Source organism: Vidua macroura, chromosome 2 (genome assembly GCF_024509145.1).
Source record: "Vidua macroura isolate BioBank_ID:100142 chromosome 2, ASM2450914v1, whole genome shotgun sequence".
Lineage (NCBI taxonomy): Eukaryota > Metazoa > Chordata > Aves > Passeriformes > Viduidae > Vidua > Vidua macroura.
The window spans coordinates 21,460,582-21,480,856 of NC_071572.1; positions in this window are offsets into that span (position 1 = coordinate 21,460,582).

Here is a 20,275-nt window from a genome sequence, read left to right on the forward strand (position 1 = left end):
GTGAGCTGCAAAAATATGCGAGCCAGGCTTTTACTTTAAAAAGTCCCTACTTTTAGTAACTCAACAAGAAATAATAAGCAACAAGTTCTGCTAGAGTGTATGTAGTATTTACCTTCTGTCTTCTTTGTGTTTACATATTCTTATTTTAGATAAAAATTAAACCAGCCCAGAGCTCCCCAGATGTCTTTGGCTCAAACCTTGTACCCGCGAAAAGGAAAAAGGAGTTGTAGAGTTAGCCTGGGTCAGATGTATGTGTGTAATGTTTTGCAAGAATTTGACTATTTATCTTGATTAGTGCTTTTCATCTTAAATTTTATTTTGTGAAAAATGTGTTCTTCTAAGAATTTCTGAAGATGCTTGAATGGGCTTTCCACTTTTTCTCAAACCTTGTTACAAGGTGTGTTTTGAAAATGGTAATGGAAATGTTGGCTGGAAGCAGCCTCCAGCCTCTTCCTCATATACCGGAACGTTTCAGTCAAGGCATAAAAGAAAAATGTTGAAAATTTGCTAATTCTTTGCATAATTTGTCTCTTTTGTATTGAATAAGGTAGGCTTCTGGGAAAAAGAGAAATATGAAAAAAATAGGTATAAACTCTATTAATTTTTGCATTAAAAAAAAAGAAAAACTCTGGATGCTTAACTTCATGACTGACAACTATGACTGTTTTTAAATTTATTTTGTGTTTTTGCAAAAATGTGAGCAAATTTATCTCAGCATGAAAGGGAAACTTACAAGCAAGTCTTTTATTTTTCCTTTTTTTTTCGGTCATTGGCTTGAATGTCCCTCAAGGGGTTTTTTGATTGAAGTCTTCACATTACTTTCTGATGGCTTGCACTGCTTGTGCTACTGCTGCACAGTGAGATGAATAGAGACAAAGGGCAAATCCAAGGGTGCAGACATTCAGTGTAGGGGCACTCACATCACTACAGCATCTCTGAAAACATTAATGTTTGGAAAGTTTATTCCACATTTATTTTAACAGCTTAAAGTTTTTAACAGTTTTTAATCAAATTCTAGGTTCTTTAATGGCAGTTAATTATTTCATTTATTATAAGAATCAGGAGAATTTTCATTTACTTTTTCCCATTTTCATGTGTCTACTCTCCATCCTCATCATAGTTAATGTCCTGAAATATTTAAAAAAAAAAAAACAAACACTTGGGCATCTTTAATTTATGTCCATTTATTTTTCACTCCTCTTCTTTTTTTTTTTTTTTTTTTTTTTTCATACTTGAATTGACTGTGAGATACCAGATTAATCTTGTATGTTTGAGCAGCTATTGTGATGCTATTGGCTGATTCTGGATACCATAGGTAAGACTGGTTTTAATTCAGAAATTAGTAAGTCTTAAGTAGTAACGTTGTTCTTTCTCTTCTCTTCTAGGTAGAACTTGCCAGAGTAAATGTCAGGCTCTAGCTATATGTCTTAATTTACTTGAGGTCGCTCTCTAGCTAAGTGAGTGAACTAGGAAATTCCAGGTTGTGATTAATCTTACTGAATAGCTAAAATAGGCCAGATGAATATAAGTCTAGAAATGTCTCATTTCCTCCATTGAGTGCAGAAGGAGCCAATGAGAATCAGCATAACAATTGTTTTTTTATGGACATCTAAATGTAGGTTAGAGGAATCTTGCCAGAGACGAGTAAGGTAAAAATTACTTGGAAGCAATGAAGTCTGTGTGGGTGTTTTGTTTCATTTTTTAAAATTCTCTTTGGAATTAGAGGGAAATTATTTGAGTTAAGACTACTTAGTGAAGCACCAGAAAAGAGTACTTAGGCAGGTTATAACGCCCCAGTTACTGGAGGATTTTATGATAGGGTAGAAAAATATTTGTTCAGAATAAATTGAGGGACAGAGAAAGTAAAAGCTTCTTATAACTCAGATAAGATATATAAGGGAAAGATGAGAAAAAAGAAGTGGGCATGTGTGGGCACTCTTGCACTGGTATAAGGGGAAAGATGCACATATTTCTGCTATTCTTGCCTTGTAACACAAGAGTAAAAAGACTGGGAAAATGATGATCATCTCTTTGCACATTGGATACAATGAAATACTTTCTTATACTGGGTATGAGGAACACCACACTATTTTCTACATTCCTGAATAGGTCTTCCTTTCTAATACACTTAAAGTTCCTCAGGGAGCCAATATGTTGAACAAATAAAAACACCTTGAAAATGGCAACAACATGAATCTTACAATCTACTCACCATCTTACACTTCTGGGATGAAGAAAATACTAAATGTTATCCCTCAAGAAACTAGGACATCCTGAAACTTGTTTCTATTATGATCTCAAAGCTGCAGCATGGATGTGGTGAAAGGAGGAAATGAATCTGGATTTAGATAAGGATCAGAAACAGGCAGGCTGTTAGACAGTCCAGTGGGGTGCCCAATGACAAACTGGACTATACTGCACTTTTTGACTAATCACTCAGTCAAAAAACTTATAAGCACCTATAGCACAGAAAATCTACAGAAAATAATGGAAACAGAGGGAGGGATAGTTTGTAAAGAGGTTATAAATTGGTTTCTGTTTGCCAGTTTAAGGTCTTCACTTTGGGATTACATAGAGCAAATGATTTTTCTCAGCCCTAGCTTAGCAATTTTTGAAGTGGTGACAGGGTGGCAGGAAGGGGATAAAGCAAACTTTGTGAGATAATAAGTGCAACAAGGACTTTGGGAAGAAAGGACATAAAAGAACTTTTAAATGTGAACATTCCAGTGAGTACCAGAAAAAGACATAAAAGATACTACCCCCTAGTCTTTCCAGCTGAAGGTTTGAAAAGAGAGCAAAATATTTTCTTAGCACTATTTCTTCGTTGTGTCTGTGAGTTTATAGGAAATTGTCACACTCCCCAATATATAATGCCACAATTCACAGATATTTCATGTGCTTTATAAAGTAGTTGTCTTCTGTAGAGAATAATCCAATTTTTTAGTTTCAGAGCTACTTTGCTAAAATTTGCTGCCAGTTGAAACCAGGTATCTCCTGAGAAATTATTTTAAGCAAACAATGGCAACGGACAAAATATCAACAAAAATAGAATCAGTAAAAGCAGACTCTGCATGCTCCACAAAATATGTGTCCTTTTAGGTAATAAAAGAACCCCAGCCATGAATTCCTCTGGCTCCAATACCTTTCTAAGTTGCCTTTTGCTTTTGTATGCTTTTTTTCCTTCCCTTGTGATTGTTCCTTACATGTAGCTGTTAAAGATATTTTAAGTACAGACAGAAATTGCCTGTAGCACTGACTAAATGAGACTGTCACACAGGAAAGTTGTAAATGCACACAAATAATAAAGCAAAGTCTAGGACTTTGGCTACCACCACCTGCTCATAATAAGCACTCATGGCCTCTGGCAAAGCAAGAAACTGAAGATGAAACAATACTTTCCATTGCATAAGGAGGTTGTTTTTCCTGGGTGGTACTATGCAAAAGGTGTGTTGCAGGAATCATTGTGGGGGAGAGTGGAGAAAAGACATCATGGGAATTCTGGTCACTGTGAAATCTCCTTCATAAAATTCAAAAAAGTCTGTGAAGAACTCTCCAAAAAAAGTGCAAGCATTTGCTCCATTTAAAACTGAATGGTACAGTTTCCTGATCCAGTGCTGGAAGGAAGAACAGGGCACTTGCAGCAGTGTGGACAGAGACAGAATGACTTTGCACCTTCATCTGTGGGTACAGCTCTGACCTCTTGGTATAAAGATGTGCTGTTTTGCTCATGAGCAAATGAATGTGTGGGGGAGTATCAAAACGTTTAACAAAAAAAAAAAAAAAAGAACATATGTAAATTGCTATTATCATTGAACAGTCCTTACAGTCTCCTTGTTCTACCATGTGATGTTTGCCCTGCCCCACTGGCCACTATCTCATCTCCAAGACATTTCAGCAGCTCTGCCCTATTTACGTCATACCAGCTGCAGATGTTTTTCATTGGCCACAGCTGTCTGGTCCAGAGTTTACATTTAACTCTCTCTTCTTATGGAAACACATTAATTTAATGCTTGACCAGCTTGATATTTGTTAATCAGATTTCTTAATCTGAGGATGCTTACTGTAGTAAACAAACCTATACATTAGCACTGTGATCAAACAGCACAAAACTGGACTTCCTTGGTCAGTATTCCAGTGTAAGAATCAAACACACAATTACTCTTTACAAAAGATTGCCATCTTCCAACATGCATTTTTTAACTAGAGAACTAAGTTTTTTGTGTGGTGGGTATGTGCATACACAGCAGTCATTAGTAGCACTTTATTCAGAACACATTATGTGTCTTTTGATGACACATTTGGACTTTTTCCTCCAAAAAGCACCATAGGAGTCTTGCGTAGAAGATTTTCTAGTCCTTAGACAATCTACAACCACTTGTCATTAGACTGTTCTCCAACTATTAGAGAGTCACATTTTCAAAGCATTTTTCAGATATTAGCACTGTCATTAAATGAGGGCAACAGGACATTATTATTCTTCAAAGAACACCCTTATCAGAAATTTCTGGATGAGGACAGCAGCAGTATCTGAAACATGCTTATAAGCCTATTTTGGCTCTTCAGGCTTGAGTTGTCATAAGTTGAAATACCTGACACTGATACCAGAAAACTGTGTTTCATGAAGCTACCTACCTGGCAGGGGTTTCTCCAAAAAAAGTGTAACTATGTCAAAAACTGCAAGGGTGGGCTTGAGCTCCCCAGCCATCTGAGGGCTGAATGGTGAACAGCTCCAGATCTGTGTCTTCCAAGGGGCACCACATGTCTGCAACCAAACTCAAGGGGGAAACAACTTGGTTGAGGGTGTCTGAAACCTGGTCTCATAACAACAGAGGCATGTCCTGCCAGTTGCCTTGCAGAGTCCTGCTGGGCTCCTGAATGGCGGGGAAAGAAAAAAACTGTAAATAAATACATTCCCCAAAGCTATAAATTCATAGCACAAAAAGGAGCTGTCAGTCACAGCTGATTGAGTACCTCTTCAGAGAACAAACTCTCTCACTTTCCTGACATGCTTTGATGAACAGTGAAATAGTTAACAGTCTTGACATTTATAGATTCTCTAGAAGAAGTACACTTGCTAGACCATACTGCTTCATGGTGGACCAGGTGATGGTCCTTCTACTTACAAGCTTCTACTCACAAGCTGGTAAAGCGTTGGCATGGGAAGATTTTACGAAATTAAAGAGAAGAATTAATATAATTTTAAGCGCCTCAGGCAGAAACATTTTATACATGTAAATATATATGCAGTGGTTTTCTCTTATAAAAGGAGAGGTAATGCTTTTTTTTTTTGTTTTTATATCTTTGTCAGAGATGAATTCTCTTCAATCAGAACTCTTCTGTAATCACATGAAAATATGAGAGCAAAAAATGAGACTATGAAAAATAAGAATCAAAGAAGATCAAATTCCCACATTTCATAATCTTAAATATCTGCTGAGGAAACAGCAAAATAGACAGCAAGATGAAATAGAAAGAATTTTTACCTAAATTGAAAAAATGTGACCATGTGACATTGTGCATGTGACCAAGAGAGACAGAAATCTTTAATGAATGCACAGCTGTTCACTCCTAGCCCAACAGTTAATTCTGCCCCTAAGTCTCTCAATCAATATTGTTCTTTTCAGAGTGAACCCAGTAGCTCTGTTCCTCCTTTAAGTCTGTTTCTTATGTAGCATCTGGGATTCCTTAACATCCTTCCTAAAGCTGAATGCTGCTCTGTGTCTCAGTTCTCACTCTGTTTTTTTAGACTCTCTCCATTTGAGCACTTATTAGGGGTCTGGGTTGTTAATGATTTCTCCTATTGCTGTCAGACAGACAGATAGAGAAACAAGTGTCATAATTCTAGTTTCTGCTGTATTGTTCCCATTTTCCTGTCAATGGAAGAAATGAAGTGAGCTCATGTACTCTTTGTAATGTCTCAGATTGGTTGTTCTTCCCCAGTGATGTATTAAGAAAATATTTTTTCAAACCAGAGAGAAAGCGGCTTCTTCGGGTGACACAACTTGTATGTATAATCTCCAAAAAGGAGGATTATAATGTGAGGATTGAATTCCTTTGTCTGTGCTTCTTAAGCACTGAAAATGATCAGCACATTCCTGTGTAGGTACAGGCAGTTCTCCATTAACTTAAACCTCTGTTTTCAGAACTCTAATATCAGAGCTTTTGTAAAACATGCTCATTTTCAAGTATGGCCATTCAGGAAGCTATTGTTGGCTTGCTAGTTTTTTTTTTTTTTTTTTTTTTTTTTCCATAATATGGGATGATAATTTAATCCTTTTAACTGCATGTTGTGGTGTTACTTACCTTTAATATCTGGAGAAATGGACACCTGATAATGCTGTTCTGCATAGCTATTTGTGAAAGACAAAGTGGGTCAATCACTGCAATGAAAATAGTGTTCACCCTACCAGACACTCTGATTAAACCTGATGATTAAGCAGATGTATATTCTCTAGTGTCCTCCTAAAACCTGCATGAGATCTCAATGTCTTCTTTCTCAAACAGAATTTTAGAGTAAAACCAATATAATTTAGAAACAGGAAAAATAAGTCACAGTCTTAGTTTATTATTGTGCCCACTACAAACAAGCTGATGCTCTAGTTATCTCATTTAATTTGTGTTCAGTACAAAATGGAAAGTTTTTATTTAAATGACCATGCAACCACATTGCAATCAAATATGCAAATAAACCTTTAAACATTGCACAAAAGCTCTTTTAACTGATGATTCTTGTAAGTGTTCACCAAAATCTGTGGAAGTTTAGTCCCCTGTTAAAAAGCCCCTTGTCTTTGATCATTCAATATACCCAGTGACACAGCACTGCAGAGGAATAAACCAGGTCACAGTAGGTTTGGATGCTTTTAAACTATAATGCAAAATCTGTCTGTTAACTCTTATGTCATCACAGACTAATGTGGAGAGCCTCTACTCATAAATGAAAATTTCCAGCAGTTGTTCAGATTTATTTTGAAAAGTCACATGGATTTTCAGCTGTGCAGTAAAAGTAAAATATGAATTGCATTTTGAAGCTTGTGTTTTGAAAGCCCATTGTGTATTAATATTTAATTTCTAATATAACAGTCCTACAATCTGTATTTATATAAAGCAGTAAGAGGTTACAGTATAATAAAGAACTATGATATGTTTTTAATAAAGACTATTTTTACACATGAAGTTGTAGGCACACTTAAGGGACCACAACACACATAGATTTTTATGCCTTCAAAAGATGGATAGTGTTTTGTTTAAAAGGACGTATATGTGGATCGTTGACTGAATTCCTGAAAATGTGTTTATACATTTCTGAGATTATATTTCACCACAATAATTTGCAGCTAAAAGTAAAGAGAAAAAACACAGGTTTTATTATCAGGGAAGAAAAAATCAATAAACAGAATAAAGGGTAACTCAATGGGCAACTAAAATAGTTTCTTAATATTAATTTAATTATCGTACCACTGAATGTTGTACTGGCCTGGGGCAGAATTTTTCCCTTGTCTTCAATATTCCTTATATTTACTAATGAAATATGGGGTATACCAATTACAGGAACTAAAGTATTTATCAAATTCCATTTATTACATAAATATTTGTTTGTCTTTGTTATTTTTAACGTTAATTTCCTAACCAAGTTAACTCTATGATATCAAAGCATTTAAAGGATCATGAGTGAATTTTTTTGTTTGAATATACTTGAGTCCCACAGACTTTAATTTCAAATAAAATAATGCATTTTTTGCAGCTAAAATCCTAGTTTGCATGATTTTTAAAAGTTATGTATTGCAACCACTCAAAAAATTATAAAAATCATAAAAATGGAAAAAATCATTAAAATTTACTTTTCAGTTTTGTGAAACTCACAGTTCTTGACATGCCCTTTAGACTCCCTCTGAACAGCAACAAAATTTCCAAAACTATGTGTGAGAGTACAAAAGGACATACCAATATGTATTTTATTTTCTGAAACAGCTGACCTGTGAGTAGGCGTTCAGATTATTGACCCCTACAATTAGGTGTCTGCATGGGATTATTTCTTTTTTTTTTTTTTCTTTTCTTTTTTTAATCTAAAAGATGTCTATATATTGAAATAAACATATTTGGTGGGAAAAGATAGTTTTAGATAATTGTTTTCTCTTTAAAAAATTGTCAGAGGAAATCTCTAGATAATTTACAAGTAGTAAGGAGAGCTGATGAACTTCTGAGCTCTTTTCTGGGTCTGTGTTCATAAACATCTAGAAAAGCTGCAATTTTTTTCCCACAGTTCCAGCCAAAGAAAATGCCATGATAAATTAAAGTGACTGAACTACGACTGACAGGTGAGAAGATTCCAGGTCTAGTTAAAATCTGACCTGTCTCTTCCATCCATAGCAAAAGTAACAGGTTGGATGATTAAATTTTATTCTTTCTTCTTCACCTGCAGTGGAGATGAGATCATCTGTAGAGGATGATTCACCTCCCAGCTTCAAAAAATTCTGAATCTTAAGAGCCTTTTTTTTATATCCGAGTGATCCAATCAGGAAATCACCTCTCTGGAGGCCATCCTGACACCATTCTGTAGTGAACCCTGCTCTGGATGGCTACAAAGAAGAGGACACTGGCTGACCTTTTTTGTCAGCTGAAATTTGGGTATGTTGATCTTGCTGAACTACAGGGAGCACCTTGCCTTTCTGGGTCATTGTCATCATCATGAATCTCAAACATGATGTAGGCTGGGGTTGGAACACATGCCAAGGGTCTGTCTAATACCCTGAAACTGGAAAAAAACACCCAGACTGTAGTTTATATTACATTTTCTAAAAATAAGAGTAATTTCACAGGGTATAGTATTCGCTGTGTGTTTCTAAGCTATCTGTCATTATACATTTACAAAGAATTTCTTGAAAATCAACTCTACAATAAGAGTGTATGAAATTTTAATGTATCATTTTTTGTTGGTAGGGTATGGTTTGCTGGATTTTTGTTGGCTTTTCTAGCAGAGATTTTAGAAATGATCCAGAGATTACAAAGCAACATAAAGACCAGCTTTGAAAGATAGGATATATTGCTCACTATGATTTGAATGAACTAATCTCTAATGGCTCTTTGGGAAAAAAAATCAACTGAAACTTATATTCCATCGCATATATTAGCAATGACTACTTATTAATCTTATAACCTTTTCTAATTAACAGAGTAAATTCTAAAATTAATACAAATTGAATGTATCCAAGGGTAAAATATATTCAGCTATGGAATGGGCCCTTACATTTTCTGAAATATCTATGAAGTAAGTGGTTTGTCACAGAAATAATCTGTTCAATTCCTTTTTTTTTCCACTTTTTGTCAAGAAGAAAAGAAGTGCCAGCAGCTGGCACTTTGCAAGTAGCAATCTTATATCTCTTCATAGGCATGGACAGGAAAATTGCATTGTTGCTGCTGCTGTTACTACTGCAGCTGTTGCTATTTACTATGTGCTACAGTTCTTTCTTCCAACTATGTGACCGATGAAAAGCAGAAGAGAAATCTGAAGTGCAATTTTAAATCTAACATCCTAAAGTCGTAAGGTGCAATGTACAAATTGGATGAATGATGCTTATGAAAAACATGCTACATATAAATTGACACTGTATGGAAATTCTGCTGTGCGTGCTTCAACGAAAAATTTGTTCCATCAAACCCAGCATGGACAAAAGGGCATGCAGGAACCATCCTCATAAAAAGAGGCACAAATACCTATAGAGATTAGGACATGGTAAAAGGAAGAAAAAATACCTGTAGTTATTTCCTGGCAAGAATCAAACTGGTATAGTTACATGAACAAGAAGCAAAAACTATGAAGAGATTGAATCTAGTTGTAGCAAAAGTTTAACAGTTTTGGTATTCAAGGAAGGGAAACATTTTATGTGCAGTCCTTTAGAAGCATCTGACTCTTTCTCATTCCACTGTCTACAGGAATTAAAAAGCTGCATTAAACATCCAGCTTTAATTATGCTTTCTTATCCAGGAACTAAGCAGAAGTCCTAGAGTACAGGTGACACCTTACTTCAGCTGGAACCTATTTTGGCACTCTCAGCTTTGGAATAGAAGTATATATATATTTCATTTGTGAGAAAACAGCTGAAATTCAAGGAAACATCTGCAGAGCCAGAATTATTATTTTACTGCAATATTTACTTAGAGAAAACAGGAAATATGAAATATATAAGAATAAAAATCAGAACTATTTTTCATTTATACTTCCCATAACAAAAACTCCAAAATATCCATTTAAGACAATTGTATCAATTCCATGATACACCAAACAAGATAGGCAGCAAGAAGCATAAATCTAGGATTAATAATTATGGGTATATATTTGTCTTTTTAAATGGACATTTCTGTGTATAAGAATATACGTGTAAGGCATAGAGGCTTCCTTCAGTGATACCCAGTGACAGAAATCAAGTTAGCAGGCACAAAGTGAAACACAGGAAGTTCCCTCTGAGCATCAGGAAACACCTTTTTTTTTTTTTCCTGTGAGTGTGACTGAGCATTGGCACAGATTGCCTGGAGAGATTGTGGACTCTCCATCCTTGGTGATATTCAAATACCACAGTACCTGGTTCTTAGCAACTGGCTCTAGGTGGCTGGGCTTGACTGGGGGGTTGGACTAGATGGACTCTGGAGGTCCCTTCCCACCTCAACTGTTCTGTGATTCTGTGATAGCATCATTAAATCATATATGATAAAAAAATATCTATGAGTTTATGAAGTTGTCTGTTTAATTAAGGAAAGTAACTTCTATAGTAATGCCATAAAGCGAAATTATGACTCCTTTGCAGCTGAGTAAGTTTAGCCCAGAGACATTTTATAGGTGTTAATCTGTGTGGCTGAACATAGTTGTTAAATATGTTGAGTCTCTTTCACTCACATCCCCAAAGCCATTTAGATGCTAAAGTTCCATTAACTGAAATTGATGAAATTACGATTAAATTGAAATTAACTGACTTCTAAGTGCCTAAAACTCTCCTAGGTATTTGGTCCTCTCTCTTCAACAGAAAAACATGTCAAACAGGAGACTTCCACCACTACATAGTTTCCTTGGTACAGCTCTTCTTGAGCCGTATGACTGACATTGTGCTCTTTAAAATTAAAAAATGAAAACTTATTTTTCATAGAGTTTTCTGTTCTTACTACCACTTCAAATGCACACAAATATTACCAAAAGAATAACTCAAAATTTAAATGCTACAGTCAATGTATATGTACATTGTATATATATACACAATGTATATATACATATATATATAATGTATACATTCATATTTGCCTTCAAATAAGGCAAGTCCATTATAACTTTCTATGAGTGCTGTAAACACAAAAGCAGAGATGCTATACTAGAAAACATGCTATATTAGCACAGAAACCAAGTAAGATTAGTGAAAGGTGAGAGATAAAATGTAAAACAACAAACTATTGATTTTTTACTTCATATGTCTCCAAAAGGCCACAGGATTCTTGGGACTCTTTGGGTGTTTTGTAAAGATTATACGGTATGGGCTATTGTGTTACCATGATTAGATGAGCAATTCCATATAGACCAATATTATTAACTATTGAAAAATTCTTTAAAAAAATATTTAATCGGTGCTTTTAAAGTCATCTCCACACATGTGCAGTTGATATCCATTCATAAGAAGCTTTCTTTGAGTTTTTATTGCAAGTTAGCATATTGCATCTTATCACCTAGTTTGGGAATACTGGATATATCTAAGATAATTAGAGGAATTTCCTCACATCAAAGTTATTTGAGCTATGTATATCTATTATAGGATTCAGTATTAATTTGTTGTGTGAAGCAAGCAAAGAGACAGAGGTTTGGATGGCACGGAAAAACTATCAGACATCTCATAATCTGAGTCTTGTAATTTGCAATTCAAGCACAAGTCAAAAATCATATTCATTGCAGATGAGTGCTCCCTTGACTGAAAAAAAACCCCAGCAGCAATGAAAAAGAAACAATCCCCCCCAATACACACAGCCCCAAGAAAATCCACATTTTGTACACAGGGTAGAATGTCTTCGGGAGGGAAATTGAAACACGTTAAGTTCTATTTTGAGCAATACTAACCCCAGATTTTTGTCCCTTATTTAGTAACATGGTGATCGGCAGACATGAAGCCACCATAGTATGAATACAACCATTCATTATAGCCATCACTAACTTCTGATATCAGCCCACTTCCTTCTCAGCAAAAACTATGTCAACCAACATTACACGGCACCAGCTTTCTTTTTTACTCATTCCTACATATCGTCACTATAAGAAAAATCCATTTTCTTATTTGGAGATCCTTAGAAGCATCTCTTGTAAAAAAACAACTGATTTTGTAGTAAGAAGGAAATATGGCAATGCAGGAAAATCACGTCACTGCAGTGAATGCTGGTCAGCTCCAGAGGCCATAGGATCCATAGGAAATCTGAGCTGTAACATCACAGGCAACTCCTACTGTTCAACAGACGATACGGGTGTTGAAATTGGACAAAAGTATTGGAAGCACTATCAGTATCCAAGCATTCTGTTTCAGCACTCTCCCATCTGCATTCTGCCATCCATTTCTAGGCTACCATTCAAGAATCTGGGTTTTTAAGCTTTTCCCATTTTGCTCTGATTTTATATTAAAACTACCTCCTTGTGCATACACACATCCCAGTAGCTGTTGTACATTCAGTTGTCTAGTTAGGACACTTCCAATGACAAACCATGCAACTAACAGATAAATCTCCATGCCTCCATCTATTTGAAAGTTTCTTAATATTCTGTATATGTTTACATATATGTATGTATGTGTTTAATCCTCTTTACTTGCTGCTTCCTCAATTTGTCATACAAATGCATCCTTCCTACTGAGATCAAACTTAAAATAAAATTTGCATTCCATGGCTAATGGCCTCCTCTCAGACACCTGGGAAATGATTCTTCTCTGTCTGGCATCTTTTATCAGCAAATCCAGTTTCCCTCTATGTTAGGGCTAGCACCAGTGCAATTATGACTGTCACAACACAGTCATCCCAGTGTAATAGACTGAGTGCATCCCACTGAAATAAGAAACAACTAGTAATTAAAGTTCACACAGATTCCATTCCACCCTGTCTTTTTGAGGAAAGGGGAGTTAAACACAAGCCTGAAATGCTATATAGAGCTTGTGACCCACCAGTGCCTGGGTTGCCTCCCTTACTGTCTGAATTAATTTTCTTGTTTTAGGATGAAACTAAAGCTGGCATTTTAAACTCTTACCTTTCAGAAAGCATTTTGGGATGTCTTCTTTAGTAGGTAGTTTTTCTTTATTCCCTCCTGGTTATATTTAAGCCAATTCCTATTCCCCATGTCCTCATTTTCAGGTTTCTTTCATACTTTGATTAACTTGATTGATATCCCTTCAAACATACTATCAAAGTTTAATAAAGCAATGCAAACATCCCCTGGAATATATGCCAGGTCAGTTTAGTATAACATGGCACTTTAAACTTGCCAACTCTCGGGGTGTGACTACAAGAAATAATGTCATTTGGCTATCTCCTGCTGACCTGCTTGCCCCTTGTGATGGGAAAACACCAACCTCCTCTACTTTAAAACTCTGCCAGTGAGAAATATTTTGGTCTCTCTCCAATCTGTAGGCGATACATAGTCAATGAAAGGTTTCTTGCAAAGTATTCCTCCTCCACTGAGGAGGTGGCAGACAGGCATGGACATGGGAGAGGGTCAGAGGTATCAGCTGAACCTTACACAAACAGTTGGTAGGGCAAACCAGAAAAATCCCACCTTAAAGTTCCTTCTCCTTCCTCCTTCCTATCCCTCTGCTCTGTCACATGGAGTATTTCTTGAAACATGTGAGGAATGGGTGAAACAGAGAACACTGAAACTTTGGGAAGGGGAAGAGCCAAGAGATTCCTGGAGCTGCCAGCTTCAGTATAATGGTGGCAGAGAGAGAGCAAAGCCCCCAGCCCTTGCCCCTAAATACTGCTGTGCTGGGGAATGTGTCCAAAAGTGGCCTACTCCTGGGGAGTAATTAAAAGAAGCAGCACAGGGTGTGATGGTTTGAAGGACTAGAAATCACAAGACTGAAGATTGACTTTTGGGCTGAAAAAGCAGCCTTGCCTCCAGTTACTGATTACCAAAGTGACAGAGCTGGCAATTCAGGTTGTCCCAGGTAGAACAGGGCTGGCGGGTTATTCTATTTAAAAAAACAAACCAAGACAAACAAACCAACCAAAAAAACCCCAACAAAAACCCCAAGCCCTAATCTACAATTTTATCTTATTTATCTATTTTGTTAAGGCTTTATGGCTGTGTTGAAAAAGGATCTCTCCTTTTGGGGAAACCCTAGCAGTTCCAAAGTTCCTGCTGCTGTAGTTATAAGAGGATCCTGTGCATCTTGTTTGAACTAAAGGAAAAAAAAAAAAAAAAGCGGCATGTCATGATGACTTGATTGATGGCAAACCAGCTTCTAGTGAGGAGGCAGGAGAATCAGAGCTCTTGCAACACAACACAGAAGATTAATGCTAAGTATATTAGTATTGATGTGGGCAGTAGATTACACTTAATAAACTGTTTTAAATAGTATCAACAGCCAAAAAATGTGGATGCAAGGAACTCACACAGACTGATCAACAATGGAATTTCAGATGTTCTTTAAAAGATCACATGTATCATAGTAACGCAGAATAGTTGGAGTTTAATTTGGAAATTAATCTTCATTGTTTCAGTGTTGTTCAGTATTATTTTGGTATTATTTCAGTACTATCTTGCTTTTCAAGGCACAGATAAAAACACCAGACACACAGAGAAATACTTCTACCGGAGTCCCTTCTTTCTCATCATTAGGAATCAGTACCATATCTGATGAACTCCTCCAGCATGAAGAATATGGTTGCTCCCTATCTTGGACCTTTTATGTGAGAGGCCTTTGCACACCTTATAAATTCAAAGATATGAATGTGGTAAAAGTACTATATATGATAGAGACTAATTTCTCAGCCGTATGGTTTTTCTCTGTTTCTGTAATCTGGTTCAAGAATCTGTGTTATCTAACACTGAGCTGAATGGGAGCTATCTGTGCTCTGGCAGTAACAGAGCACCCTACTGAAACATTGACTGGAACAATAATGTTTCTTGAACACTGAAATAATGCATGTTCCAAAGCCTTAAAAAAAAAAAAAAAAAACAGGCTTCTCAGAGGGCAGAGAATACTCACAGAGCATTAATAAATATCACAAAAAAAAGCTCACTCTTTAGTTTAGACAAAACTTTGGGTTCCTCAGAAAAGAAAAATTTAAACTGGCTGAAAAATATCTTTTTAAGCAATGTTGAACTACAGCAGAATGTTATATTTTATGGCAAAACATAAGGTACCTAACTCTAAGAGTTAAGTCACAGATAGCTGGGAGTTCTTGGTAATTGAAAAATGATCCCCTTCTAGTTATGAGTTGATATATGGATTCATATCCCTGATTGTAGGCATCAGACATACATTCTTCCTTTTACCTTGCAATAATGCTTTCAGGGCATACACAAGACCATTAACTCACAGAAAACAGATGAAAGACAACACTGACTTAGCAGTAAAATTGTTCTTGTATTTTCCATTAATGAAAGATAGTGAGTTTTTGGTCAGAATTTAAAGTTTTCATTAAAACACATTCATGTTTTTCTCAAAAAAAAAAAAAAAAAGAAAAAAGTCCAAATTTTCATAATCTTAAAAAAAAGTAAATAAAAAGAGGAAGAACACAAAAGGAAGGAAGAAACAAAAAGGAAATTGATCAAGAAAAATATTTTTTTCAAAATAGTTAATATTTGAAATAAAATCCACTTAAATTTATTTCATCTGGTTCTCCTATTTATGCAACTAAAATTTTCATAATAAAAACCCAAAATGCCCCATTTCAGATGAAGATTCTGCTTCATTACAGATAGATCTTTGAAAATATTGTGATTGCTGGGAACTGTATGCCACCATGACTGCATATTGCACAGTTTGAATCTAAACTAATGTGGTAAACATTTGAAAAATAATTTTAAATGTATATTCTGTAGCTAGCAATCATGACTTTTCAAATACTACATCACAAAGCTTTCCATCACCTCCTGCAGCTCCAGCCTTTCATAGAAAAATGTGTTGCTGCTACTCTTTAAATTACCATGCTTTTCTGCGAAGAAAAGCTGCTTACATTAGGAATACATTTATGCACCTAGATTCCTAACACAACATGTATTATTATTTGATGTTGTATTTTGTTTATGATATTCCAAAGTGCATTTCAAGTGGTGTGACAATGGTATGCCCTTTACCAATTCTTATATCTTACAGAAAGATGGGGGCAATATTTTCTTAGGGGATCATAATTATTGGTGAAGACTTTGAATCACTTTTACCCATTGAAGATGTGGCGAAATGAAGAAGATAATGCCAATGTCACCTGTTCTGGCATATATCAGGAAGCAATTTAACAGCTACTGTGGAAAATATTATCATAAAGGTTAACAGTTTGGAGACCATAACAATTATTTTAATGGAGTTTTAGAAATTCCAGTTACATCCTTTTCTATTTTTTTTTCCCAAAGGGTATTCTTAAGGTTTATAAAGGAGACTTAATGATGTGCATGCTTGTGCATGAAGAGATTTTGTGCATCAGTATTCCAGACCTGAAAGCACAACCAAGAAGACCTCTTTGCAAATATGTACGTTGTTGGTGTGCCTTTAGGGCAAAATAGTTAGTTATTTAATCTGGGAGCCATGGCAACACAGAGGTGCAAGATCAAGTACAGACTGAGTTCAAAGGATCAGGTTGTCAAGCAACATCTTAAATGAACTCAGGTCTGGCATGCATCTCCAGATATATCTATGCAAGTTAAATCAAGGCTTTTTAACTGTCAGTGTTACTTAATCTTATTCATACAAGGACACTGAGAAAAAGCTGAGGACAGACAATGTAGTTAAACATGTAGCAACACACAGTGGCTTCAGTACCTGCTTTCAAAGGCCTCCTAACAATAAATTAGTTTAAATAAATTAGATAATTCTTTTTGCATGAAAGGCTCTAGAATCTTTCCTCCAAAATGTTTAGTGTTTAATGACTACCACTGAATGCCAGGAACCATTTATATTTTCATCATTTACCCTTGAGGGATAAGAAGCCTCGGTAGGCAGGGAAACCGTGTAGTCCAAGTCTATTTACAAAAACTGACCTTCAGAGAACCAATCAAAATTTTCAGTTTACTTTTTGGGGCTGGGATATTACTCTCTTCTCTACTTTGATGAAAGGAGTACGGTTGCTGGTACTACTGCTTTGTTTCTCTGGTGCATTTGTTATTTTGTTCTGATCTTTCGATCACACCTTCAACCCTTTCTTTGCCTCACCATCAACATTTCAGCTGGTAGGTTTTCTCATGCAGCTTATGGGCTACTTCTCTAGCCATGCCTATACCATCCCTACCTCTGCACGTGTCCTTTGCTGCCTCCACCTCAGCTTTCCCTCCTTCCAATTCCAGGGTAATGAAAGACTTAAAAGTTCATCAGTATCACTACACAGCCATAAGTTTAGCAGGACTGAATAAAGAATTGTTCAATAAAAGGGCAAACCAAGGTGTGTAGAGGAGACTTACAAGAAATTAAATTTTTTAAGGGTGTTTTATTAGAGGTATCCACCAGTTAAGGAAACTTAGCTGTAGATTCACTTGTTTGCATTGGTGTATCTTCTGAAGTAGTGATTAAACCTTTTTCCTAAACTTCATTCCCCTACTTCATTGAATTTTCACCCTGAATATCTTGTGTTAATCACTTCTTAAAGTTATCAACAGTGTTCGTGTTCACCTCTTCTTTAGAAAAGAAGCTGCTTCTCTTTGATGATGAAAATGAGGAAAATTGCAATGGAATAAAGAGTACATAAATTTGATGGACAGAAATAGAACAAAAATACAGAAAACATTTCTGTGAAACTGAAATTTAACTTTCTGCTGAAATCAGGTTACTGACTTCTTAAGTATTTGATGCACATTTATTCTAATTCATTTCTTATGCAAAACGAAATGTAAATTAATATTAGAACATGGATAAAGAAACCATGCTCTTCTGTGATCACTGGGCTTGATTTTCAACTAAGGTGATTAGTAGAAGTTGTAGATGGTCCACTAAAAATTGCATATTATCTCTTCTAAATAATCAGTTACATTGGGTAGGCTTCCCAATATGATACCTTAAATAGATTAATATGCTTTGAATTTTCTAATTAATGTTGACAAGTACATGCCACTTTTGTTAAGGCAATTAATAATGCATAAGATTGGAGAGTCTTCTGCTTCAACTCTGAACTTTTCTTTTTTTCACTATTTTTTGTTCCAAAAAGATTGACACCCTAAAATCTTTAGAAATATCTTTGTCTTTCCTTGTTTTTTTTTTTTTTTTTTGGAGGGTTCATTGCTAACTTCTCTTTTGTGTTCTTCTATGAATTATGAATTGCTAAAAACAGAAACAAGCAATCAGGACCACAGCCCATTCAGACAGTTATCTGTCCAGAGGAAATCATTACCTTTTGGTTATATTGTTTTTTGGATATCTTGTTGCATTGTCTGAGAAAGTCGGTGCAATAATTCATTAGGAAGTGCAAGGAAATGTATGCTTATAGTATTCATGCAGAAAGGCAAGAGAAGTCTGCGAGTCTGAGTCTGATATTTTGCTAATGTCAAATTACTTCAGTTTTGAATATGGCTGTACTTAATATTTTGGTGCAGGTAATGTAGATAGAATGAGACTTTTTTAATGAGCTTAAGCAGGTGCTGCTTCGCAGTTTAACCTTGCAAGCACAAAACTGAACAAGGATTAATTTATGATTCTAAGTGGTGTTATTCCTTTGGAAGCAACATTTTAATAGGCTTTAGAGTTTTATTTAGTAGTAGTAGCAATTTGGCATTATATTTGACATGTTATTTGACAGTACTTAGCATCATGATGTCACATTGTAATGGAAGTAGGTAAAGAGCAGAGTTACAGCGAGGCAGAAAAATAAGAATGCACAATTATTGTCTTAGTGATTCATACCAAAACAAACTTACATGTCCCTAAGCACAAAGGTGGTTTAAACAGAATTAGAAACATGTATAACATATATTACATTTTCAGTCTGGGATTATAGCATCTATTCCAATAAACCTGAATTAGTTTCTATTAATGTCTTTCATTAAAAAAAAAAACAACAAACAAAAAACCAAACAAACCAACAAACCCCACCCCCACAAAAAAAAAAAAATTAAAAAAAAAGCATAAATAAAATTTGGATGCTTGTATAAATATAACATATTTTAAATGTAGGTTAAGTAAAGATTATTTCTTCATCACTAGAGGCAGTCATCATGTTTCTTAAATTAATATGTCTTTTCTGCCCCAACATTTACTTTGTTTAAGTATTTGGTAGCATTATATTATTGTAACATTGACCAAAACAGTCTGGTGAAATCACATTAAAGTATTTATTTCATTTTATTCAGGGAATAAGAATAGACTTACCATAAAAGCTGCTGGCAATGCTGGAGGACATCCCTTGTCCCAGATAACAACAACTTCAAAACCACTACTTCTGGATTGCTTCTTCCTCTACAATTAGCTTTGAGAATTTCTCTTTCAACACAACTGCAGGGGGAAACCTATGTGTTCAACTTTATTGTTTACGATTAACACAAATATGACATACCTCTGGCAACCTTCAAAGTAATTTCTGCATTAAATTTATGTATGAAAAGTAGGCATTTAGAGGGAATTCCTCCACCAATTACAGGGCTTCATAGCTGTCCAAGTCAAACAGATCTTTTTATAGGATCACAGAAGGTTTTGGCTTGGAGGGGACCTTAAAGACATCTAGTTCCAAACCTGCTGCCATAGGCAGGGACACCTTCCACTTGACAAGGTTGCTCAAAGGCCCATCCTTGGCCTTGAACACTCTCAGGACTGAGGCATCAACAACTTCTCTGAGCAACCTGTTCCAGTGTCTCAACATCTTCACAGAAAAGAATTTTAATATCTAATCTAAACCTGCTCTCTTTTGCTTGAAAGCCATTACCCCTTTTCCCATCACTACATGCCCTGGTTAAAGGTCCCTCTTCAGCTTTCTTTTAACCCCCTCTAGGGACTGGAAGGCTGTTCAAAGGTCTGCATAGAGCATTCTCCAGGATCAACAGCATCAAATCTCACTCTCTGTCTTCACAGGAGAGCTGCTCCAGCCCTCTTATCATCTTTGTGACCCTCCTCTGGACCCACCCCAACATGTC